The sequence below is a fragment of the Marmota flaviventris genome, chromosome 5, assembly GCF_047511675.1.
Source record: "Marmota flaviventris isolate mMarFla1 chromosome 5, mMarFla1.hap1, whole genome shotgun sequence".
In the NCBI taxonomy this organism is placed as follows: Eukaryota; Metazoa; Chordata; class Mammalia; order Rodentia; family Sciuridae; genus Marmota; species Marmota flaviventris.
In genome coordinates this window covers 159,302,867-159,314,075 of record NC_092502.1, presented here as the reverse complement: position 1 = coordinate 159,314,075, position 11,209 = coordinate 159,302,867, and positions in this window count along the sequence as shown.

Here is an 11,209-nt window from a genome sequence, read left to right as displayed (position 1 = left end):
TTTTCTGGCTGATGGAGACTCGGACAGTAGGTGGGACAGTGTCTAGATCCTGGTCCGCTCCCTCCCACTGGGGAGGCTCAGGGGGGAACGCGCACTCCACAAGCTTCCAAGCAGATGTTCCCTGTCAGGGATGATGGAAGGGAAGACCGTGATGAATTGGGGAAAGACTCACGCTTCACAGCACTCTTCCATGTTCTGAGCAGAATCACTGCAGTCTGCAGCATTTCCAAATTAAACAAAAGGAACACCTCCCTCGCACAGAAGACGGCACATTCTCCCCAGACAGTTTCCGAGCAGGTCTGCAAGATATGAGGATGTCACTTTGTGGAAGAGGGAATGTGTCTTAAAGCCATCACTACAAGTTCCCAGAATTCCCTCCCCTCTGAATCCTGGATAGATAGGGATGACTTCACGGTTCTGTGTTCTCTGGTGACCATATCCACTTTCTGTTGCTCACCAAGCCAGAGGATGACCTCAGGGAGAAAGCTGGCGATGGGGATCGGGGAGGCCTTTATTTGGCTTTAACATTTCCAGCTCTAGATACACAGACCAGAATGTGGGATTACAGTATGACTGTGGGTCTGAGATCTATCAAAACACAAAACATAGGGAGCCTTCCTGAAGCAAAGCATGAAGGTGATTTAACAGTCACACAGGTTAAATCCCCAAGGCCAGCAATTTAATTTCTCACTATTGTATGGAATTGCCACCTGGAGGATTCATAGAAAATTTCAAAGACTCCCAATAGGTAACTAACAAAACTGTCTTTGCTTAAAGACCAGGAAAACATGAAATTCCCAACCCCTTCAATACAACCTCTCCCAGAAATACCCAAGTGCACCTTAATATGATAGGTTCAAAAAATTCCATCACAAAACTTTGAGAGCTCATAAATGAATTCAGTCAGGTAGCAGGATATAAAATCAACACCCATAAATCAAATGCATTTTTATACATCAGTGATCAATCCTCTGAAAGACAAATTAGAAAAACTACCCCATTCACAATAGACTAAAAAAAAATCTTGTGAATCAATCTAACAAAAGAGGTGAAAGACCTTTACAATGACAACTACAGAACCCTAAAGAAAGACATTGAAGAAGACTTAGAAGATGGAAGGATGTCCCATGCTCCTGGATAGGCAGAATTACTATAGTCAAAATGGTCATACTACCAAAAAGCATTGTATAGGTTTAATGCAATTACTAATAAAATCCCAATGTCATTCTTCATAGAAATAGAAAAAGCAATCATGAAATTCATTTAGAAAAATAAGAGACAAAAATAGTCAAAGAAGTCCTATGTGAGAAGAATGAGACAGGGGGCATCGCAATACCAGACCTTAAATTATACTACAGAGCAATAGTAACAAAACAGTATGATGTTGGCACCAAAATAAACATGTAGACCAATGGAACAAAATAGAAGACACAGAGACAACCCACATAGATACAGTTATCTTATATTAGACAAAGGTACCAAAAACAAACATTGGAGAAAAGGTAGTCTCTTCAACAAACGATGCGGGGAAAACTTGAAATCCATACATAGCAAAATGAAATTAAACCTGTAACTCTCACCTTGCACAAAACTCAACTCAAAGTGGATCAAGGAATTAGACCAGAGACCCTGCACCTAATGGAAGGAAAAGTAGACACAAATCTTCATCTTGTCAGCTTAGGACCTGACTTCCTTAACAAGACTCCTAAAGCTCAAGAAATAAAATCAAGAATAAATAAATGAGATGGATTCAAACTAAAAAGATTCTTTTCAGCAAAGGAAATAATCAATAATGTTAAGAGAGAGCCTATAGAGTGGGAGAAAATCTTTACCACAGGCACCTCAGAGCACTTATCTCCAGGATATATAAAGAACTCATAAAACAGCAAAAACCCCAATAACCTAATCAATAAATGGGATAGGGAACTGAAGAGACACTTCATAGAAGAAGAAATAGAGTATGTCAACAAATATATGAAAAAATGTTCAACTTCTCCAGCAATCAGAGAAATGCAAATCAAAACCACTCTAAGATTTCGTCCCACTCCAGTCAATGGCAATTATCAAGAATACAAACAACAGTAAGTGTTAGCTAGGATGTGGGGGAAAAGGCACACTCATACATTGCTGGTGGGACTGCAAAGTGGTGCAACCACTCTGGAAAGCCGTATGGAGATTCCTTGTAAAGCTGGGAATAGAACCACCATTTGACCCAGCTATCCCACTTCTCAGTTAATGGACTAGAATCAGCATACTACAGTGACACAGCCACATCAATGTTCATAGCAGCTCAATTGACAATAGCTAAACTATGGAACCAACCTAGATGTCCTTCAATAGATGAATGGATGAAGGGAATGTGGTATATACACAATGGAATATCACTCATCATTAAAGAAGGATTAAATTATGGAATTTTCAGGTAAATGGATGGATTGGGAGAATATAATGCTAAGCGAAATAAGCCAATCCCCCCAAACCAAAGGCTAAATGTTATCTCTGATATGTAGATGCTGATTCAGAATGGGGTGAGGGCTAGGGAAGAATTGAGGAAATTTGGAATAGGCAGAGAGCAGTGAAGGAGGGGAAGGGATGTGGGGGTGTGCATGTTTGTGGAAAGATATGGACATTATTACCCTAGGTACATGTATGTTTGCCCAAACGATGTGATTCTGCATCGTGTACAGTCAGAGCAGCTGTGCTCCATTCGTGTACAGTGAGTTCAAATGCATTCTGCTGTCATGTATAACTATTTAGAACAAATAAAAAATTAAACAAGCATAACTTAAGTAAACAGGATGATTCCTCCTGTAAAAAAAAATATCTGATAGGTTCAGAAGGAGGGGGATTGACTCCTGGTTCAACGTATTGTGCAGAAGCAAAACGCCATCTGAACTTGGTGGCATCCTACTGTGTAACCTCCTGCTGCCCCCATCCACATGTGACCCTCCGGAAATAATGAGGGGTGGTCAAGCTCTGGACCATGTGTCAAGATCATCTGAACAACTTTGGGGGATGGAAATGAACTCTTCATTGCCTTCTTCCTCCCCCAGTTCTCAGGGTCATGGCCCTAGAGGCCATCCGTGTCCTGAGCCTATGGCCTCCCTAAGGAGGATCACAGACAGACAGGACTTCAGTGGACAAACAGGGGGAAATGTTCCCACAACCAAAGGTGTTTTGCTGTCTTTGCTTCAAAATTTGATTTAAACTTTAAGTAATGGAGAGTCATGTTCCTACACCCTCTCTGTTGATCACCATGCCGAACAGTATCGCCATGAAGATGGTGAGGGTTCTGCAACACGCTAGCAGCTTTGGAGGCCCTTCATGTGGAGCTTGGAAAGGCTGAGATTGTCAACAAAGAGCACACTGTCAAGTAATGGGGCTCCAGAGGTGGCCAGATCTGGGCTTAGTTTCCAGTGCTGCTTGTTAAATAATCTTGCATGAATTTCCACAGTGCATTCCTCCATAAAGAAATGAAATAGGCTGAAATCCAGCATTGTCCAAAAATTAAGTGTGATAATGCATGTGAAATGATGCTCAGTAAGTAACAAACTGAGTAAAAGCCATTTGCTTTATCTGATCACAGCAGTGGCTCCAGCAGAGGGGCAATAGGAGGCATCATTGCAAAATTAAACATGGCCACAATTCTACATGCTTCCTGAAGTCAATATCAGCTAAGATATTTAACTATAAGGATTTCCAGACCTTCAAAAGCCAAACTCCAGCTCACGAAAATTCGAAGCTATTTTGAGTCCAAGAGAAATATGGTGCAGATCTGGGGAGTTTGGAATCCCACTATAGAAAGGCCCCCTACACCCCTATGGTCTTCCTGAGATAAAGCTAAAGATAGTTCCCAGATGTAAAAATCTCGTTTAAATATGACATATTAAAACTGGAGGAAATTTTTGCCATCAGTGTATTCCATAGACGGCCTCTCACATGAAGAAGTGCTGAGTGACTCAGGGCTTAGCCAAAGGGAAAATACATGACATGGAGCTCACTGCATTGAAAATGTCATTTGAAACAGCAGGGTTAGAGAGGAAATCACCTCGATTGATCAATGGCCTCCACTTACAAAAGAGCTGTGAGACAGAGAGGAGCAGGGGGCCCGAGGGAGTTCGGGGACAGTCCCAGATGTCTTGCGGGTAAGTGTTGGAGTTTCACTGGGGCAGCTTATAAAAGTAAGGTGAGGAGTGAGCTTGATGGGATCATATATGCCTGTACAGAGGGGTCACACACACCCACAGTTCTGCAGGATTAATATGCAGCCATAAAAACAAAAGCTAGGCGACACAAGGAAAGCAGGCTCCTTTTCATCAGTGGCTCTTTTCTAAGTATGCTCCTGTTAGGTGATTTCCTCTCTAATCCTGCTGTTTCAAATGACATTTTCAATGCAGTGAGCTCCATGTCATGTATGGTCCCGCCCGTGGAGTCTCCTGTCCCGTCAGCTGCCACACCAGCCTGTTGAATCTCACGTTGTAGTGAAGGTCAAATGTGCTGTCCCATGCCAAGGGTCTGCAATTCTTCAATTAGCATTGCCTTGAAAAAAAATCATTGGAAACCTTAGCTTCCTCAGGTATTCTGAACACTCTTCACGCAGTAAAGGACTCAGACAAACTAGAAATTTTGGAGGACACGACCCTATGGAAGGGAAAGCCAGAGGGTGCTAAGTGGGCAGCAGGCTGCGGAAAGTGCCTTGGGACTTCACCCTGCAGGCCCTCACAGGAGCTCACAGGTGATGGGAGAACTATGTTTCCTCTTATTCCTGTAGGGATGTGGGTTGGAATATCACTCTGTGCATACATTTACTTATCTCTGGCTTTTCTTCCCACTCAAACCATTTCTCAGGACAGATGCCCCAGGAGTAGCCATTAGGGATACTTTCCCAGCACTCATGACCCTGTGGATGGAGTTTGTCATATCATCACATAGACCCTGTGGATGGAGTTTATCACATCATCACATAGACCCTGTGCTCACTCCTGTCCATTTTATCTCTCTCTCTTCTTTATAACCTACCTGCTGAGGAACCCGGCCAGGAGACCTTGGCATCCCCAGGGGCTCAGCTTTGCAGTCTGCAAGCTCTGCTGAGGTCAGCTTGCTCCTCTGTATTCTCTTATTCTGAAAAATGGCAGCTGGATCCAGAGACTGAGCCATCTCTGCTTCCTTTCCTTTGCAAGCCTGCTGCTGGAGTAGTGTTTCCTTTAGGATGCAGCTCACATCTGAGGTCTTCTCCTTGATGCAGCTCACATCTGAGGTCTTCTCCTTGTGACGCCAGCACCATTGCTGCTTAATGTCTGTATGTATTGATCCACCGAGCTTGCAAAATGTCAACACTCCAGCTCTGTTATTTATTAGTAAGAAAACTGGTACTTATTTATTTACATAATCTATCTTTTGGTTAGCTGACAAATTATAATGGTATGTATTTATGAAGTGCAAAGTGTTGTGATGCTGTATGTCTACAATACGGGGTGATTAAATCAAACTGATTATGTATCCATCACTCTGATGTTTACCAATTGTTATGGTAAGGACATGTAAAATTTATTCTCTTAGCAATGTTGAAACCTACACAGTGCATTCTTATTAACTATAGTCATCAAGCTGTCAAATAGATCACAAAAAATTTATGCCTCCTGTTCACGTGGAAGTTTCACCCTTTGGCCAGCATCTCCCCCTCCCCCAGCCCTCCAGACTTTGGGAATCACAAACACATTCTCTGCCTTTGTGCATTTCATTGGTGCAGATTTGACTTTTAGATATTTCTCACTCATCTCTGAAATAGCTGCTTAGGGATGCCATTCACATAGACAAGCCAGGATAAATACGTGATTATTTTTCTCTAGAATTTAAGACAATAAATTAGTTTCTGTCATCCTCTGAAGATGATCCATGCTTTGTTGTCTTTTCCCAATAGATTTTTAGAAGAATAATTTGGGCACATTAAAAGTCATGATTTCGAGGTGTGTCATTTTATGAATTCTGCCAAACATAGAGTTGTGTAAACACAAAACATTTTTGTATAACTAATAGAGTCAAGCATCTCTCTGTGTATTTATTGCCAGCATATCTGTTCTTTTCTGAAGTGTCTGTTCAGATATTTTGTTCATTTAAAAATATTGGTTGATTTTATTACGTATAATTTTTGAGAGTTTTTCCTGTGTTCTGGTTACAGGTGCCTTAAAACATTTAATGTGATTCTTTCATTTTCTCTTCGTTGAACTTCTATGAATGGTATTATATTGTCCAATACTGAAGTAAAGTTCATAAAATAATTTGAAAGAATAATTCTCTGAAACAAAGTTCTTAAATAATTTTATCTTAAATTTCATTATGAAAAAACAAAAACGTGTTGCTATAGAAACACACTGACTGAAGTAGCAAAAAGCCCACCAGACAAACTAGGCAGCCGCGTCCAAGCACACAGCGGAGGCACCGGCAGGCCACATTTGAATTTCGCTCTTTTGATATGTCTATTAATGCCTTTTAAAATGAGGCTCACTGAGATACAACTTCTATAGTGTCACATGCACCCACTTCAGGTGTATAATTAAATGGATGCTCCTGCATTTGGAGTTGCATGTCATCATGGCTATTTTAGAGCACCTGCATCAACTCTGTTAGCCCCTGGATGGCTCCAACAAATGACCATAAACTTCACCATCTAAGACAGTTCATTTCCTCACCCTTCTCCAGGCCGGGAGTCCAAACCTTCCATTTTACTGGACCTGAATTGGGGAGTGAGCAGCGAGGCCCTCTCCCTGGATGGGGTTTAGGATCACAGGTCCTGCTTCTTCCAGCTCCCGCTGTCTATCCCCATTCCCGGCTTGGGGCAGCTTCACTGTAGTGTTCACGTCCAGATCTGGACATCTCTTTGTGCTTCCTCTTCCCATGGCCTTCTCCTCTGTGTTGAATCGAATCTCCCTCAGTCTTCCTCTTACAGAGATACACGTCCTTCAAGTCTTGCCAGGATAACCTGAGATGATTTCCCATCTCAAGATCCTTACTTTAGTCACCTCTATGCCATAGAAGGTAAAATTCAAAGGCTCTGGGGATTAAGGGGTGAGAGACACTTCTTGGCACACCATATCACCTTACAAAAAGACCTGGTACCCATTTACAGTCAGCCCTGATTCCCAAGCCCAGCCCTAGGCAACCATGAGCTCTTTCTATCTCTATGCAAACATTTAGTGTTCAGTGATTTTTATGTGGAACAGGTATTTGATTGATGCTGAATCTGATACAAAGAGATGTACCGCCATCTGCGTATTTCTATTTGTGGATTTTCATCCATTTAAATTAATTTGTCTGAGGTGAGCAACATTACTAGACTGTGAAGTTCCTGATGAAATACAAAAGTATAAATAAAAATATAAAATATGACGTATTTAACCTAAAGTTCATGTAATGAATAAAAATTTAGCATAGCACATCAAATATCACAATAGGATGAAACAGAAATTTCTCACTTATTTTCAATCTCTTAAGCACAGCTAAAATATAGGCCAATAATTTGGGATAGAAATATAAATTTTTCTTTATAGACTATAGGACAATGTTATTGTCTTCTACATGATTACATGTAATTCTTTACATTTTCACCTAAAATGTCAATTAATATCAAAGGAATGCCAATCACAACAACAACTTAGCATCTTCATTATGCAGCAAATTCTTCCAAATTTTGGCTACAAAATCACCAAAGATCAAAACATTTTCAGAAGGGTTCGAGGAAAAACACATATTTATTCAGTATTTATTCACAATATATATAGATTTGTTCATTATCCATAGAATAAGCCATGTGTGGATGATGCTCTTTTGTGAATGAAGTTTAAGTTGTCAGTGGGTACAATGATCTAACATAATACTCCTTAATACTTATTTATGTTCACTGTCGTGCTGCTTGCTTTGGTCTCTCAAGAGCTTTGCTATCTAGGAAATTAAGAAGGCAGGACTCCGATGTTATTGTTTGCCTTTCATTATTATTCATCTTTCCACAATTCACCTAGGATAAGCAGAGCCATTTCAAATATTCATGGGATCTCATGACTTCATTCATGAAGGCTTAGTGCCTAGGCGTGTGGGCTGCTGACTACTTTCTTTATCAAGTAGGCCTGAGGTCGCCCCTAACTGGAGTGCCTTTTCCTTGGCCTGTGCTCATTTTACAGAGCGGTCTTTTATTTAAAGCTGCTCTGCTCCAGGCGCAGTGATGCAGCTGCGTTAGTTTCCTAGGGCTACTGAAGCAAGGTGCCAACGCTGCTTAGTACCTGGAGCCAAGGGACCACACGCTTTCACAGTGACAGGGCTGGCAGCCCAGAGCCAGGCGCCCCCCTGGGGTGGTTCCCCGTGAGGCTGTGAGGGAGACTTCCATGCCTTCTACAGGCATCTCATTATTTGCCTGCAAGCTTTGAAGTTCAGTGGCTTTAAGAAGCATCACCCTGACCACCTGTTCCCATGGCATCTCCCTGCGTATCTCCACGTTTTTCTTTTATGCAAGGATACGGGCATTTTGGATCCAGGGCCCACTACTTGTCTTAACCGATGACATCTGAAATGACCCTTGTACAAATGTCACACTCTGAGGTATTGGTATGGGGACTTCAATGTAGATTTTAGGTGAATGTCAAATAATTCATCCCACAGAGTTATCAGTCATGCAGTGGATCCCGAAATGGTGACTTGTGGCTGTCGAACCTAATTAGCGGCAACTGGGGAACTGTCTGTTCCTGGCGGTGCATGTCAATGCCACAGCAAAACTCATCACCTCTACTCCCTCAGTTTCACCTTTGCAGGGCAAAAGTCTTGGGATAACTCAGGGTCCTCCTCTGAGGAATTCCCATGGCCTCTGTGGCTTTTTTTTTTTTTTTTTTTTTTTTGCCTCCAGGCCTCCCTCACGAGACACAAAAGGCTGGTGCTTGAGCTTTTGCAGGCTTCCCAACTTCCTGGGAGCCTCGACTAGGCCCGACATTACTCTTCAGAAATTCAACTGGCATTTTGAGTTGCATTCACAGTTACATGCTTAAAACCCCACGTATGAAAGGTGGCTTGGTGGAAATCAAATCTCAATTCCACAGTAAATCACTAATTATGTGAAAATGTGCTGTTCTGATCAGCCAGTTTTATGAACTTTAAAACACACTCTGCCTAAAATTGTATGATAATGCTGTCTACAACATAGGTCTGTTAGTGCCAAGCTTATTTTGGAATGGAAAAATTATGGGGAAATATATGATCTATAAAATATTTTTGTCCCAGGTTGAATGACTGCCTCACACCACACTGTAGAACTCACTAAAGGTGCTCAGCCTCTCTCTCTCTCTCTCAAACACACACACACACACACACACACACACACACACACACGACACTCATGAGACTGGAGACAATTTGGGCAGCTCTCCAGAGCAGCGTCTGTTTAGGTAATAGCTCAATGGAAGAAGAGATATGCAATAAAACTGATTAACCTTAACCAATAATGGCTCTTTGGGGAAACAGTACACGTATCCTGTAATATACATATATATATATATTTTTTTTTCTTTTTTTTTTTTCCTGCTGTTCAACTCCTGTGATTTTCAAGCTTGGTAAATTAAAATCCATTTTGTAGGTGACTGGATAATGAAAGTGATGTGAATCTGGGTAGAATTCCAGGGATTACAAAGGGCAAAGGAGCAACTGAATCATTACAGTGTCTATCTAAGATCCCTTTGGGGGTGTAGTCACTGTTCCCACTGCAAATACCCTCTCGGCCTTTTCGTTCGTTCATTTACTTAAACGTACCATATGTATTTTCAGTGCAAGAGACAAAAATATCTAGCTCTTGAAACCCCAGGCCAAAGGCAGGGAAGGACACATGTATTTATTTAATATTCAAACTGCTTTTAGTGATAAAAGTGATATCACTTCCCTAGTTTAAGTCAGCTCCTTGGCTAGTTGACCTAAATAGAAGTTGGCTCAGAAAAGGATTTTTTTTTTTATTGATGTTTAAATACTTCTAGAAGAACATTGGGTAACAGCAAATTATTTCAAGTAGTTCAAGCCAATATTTATTTACTTTAATAGCCAAAAACATAATGCACACATATTTGTAGATGTTTAAATAAATGTTAGTATATATGATGTCTTGATATTGAAAACCATCTACTCTGCCCTCCTAAAATTGGTATGTTTCACTAGGGACATCAAGACATTTTTCATCACTTTTTGTAAGGTTTAACTCTCCAAAAATTCCAGAACAATAAGACCATTCTTTGTGGGCTAATGGACAGTGTTAAGAATAATAAAAGACAAAATTTGATATATTAGTTCAACAATATAATAAAATTAGGAAGTTTTTTTTTAAAAAAATTAAACTCATATTTTTTTGTCCTGGGAAAACTGTAACATATTCAAAAGAATAAACTATAATGTCTTAAAGATTTAGAAAAATCTAAAGCATCAGGCTTATAATTATGTCTAGGAAACATAGTTCATGTTGTATGTTGATGCCAGGATTATTTTAAATTAAATATCAAAATGGATTTGAATTTTTATACTTTTTGTACTTTTGGTTGTTTATTCAGTAATGTCACATCTCCCTTTCCTCCATAGAAATGGTCTCTGGGAAGTGCCTTTCCATCAAGGTCTACATCCCAGTCCCTTCTTTCACCTGGACAGGTATCTGGACCTGCCTGTTGTCAAACACAGCTAAAAAGCATATTTGTAAATATCACAGTAAATCCCATTAATCTGGCTGATAAAAAATGAAATAAAAGTACTAAATCCCCCCAACAAAGGCTTTATATCAACAAGAAGAATAAGAATGAGAAGCAGCTGTGCTATAGTGGATCTGTGATGTCCTTCACAGGCTCCTGTATTAGGAGCTGGTCCCCAGCCCGTGGCACTGTGGGGAGGTGGTGGAAGTCTTTGGAGGTGGGGCACAGGGAGGAAGTTGGGTGACTGGGAACGTGCCCTGGAAGGAGATAATGGGACCCCAGCCCCTTCCCCCTCTCTGTTTTGCTTGATGGTTGGCCTGGGTGGCAGGCTCCTCTACCATGCTCTCCTGCCATGATGTACTGATACGACAGGTCCCAAGGCAATGGTGCCAAGCCACCATGGACTTAAACCTCTGACTCTATGTAACAAAGTAAAACTCTCCCCCATACAGCATCAGTATTTCAGGTATATTGTCACAGTGACAGAGACTAATTGACACAAAATATGT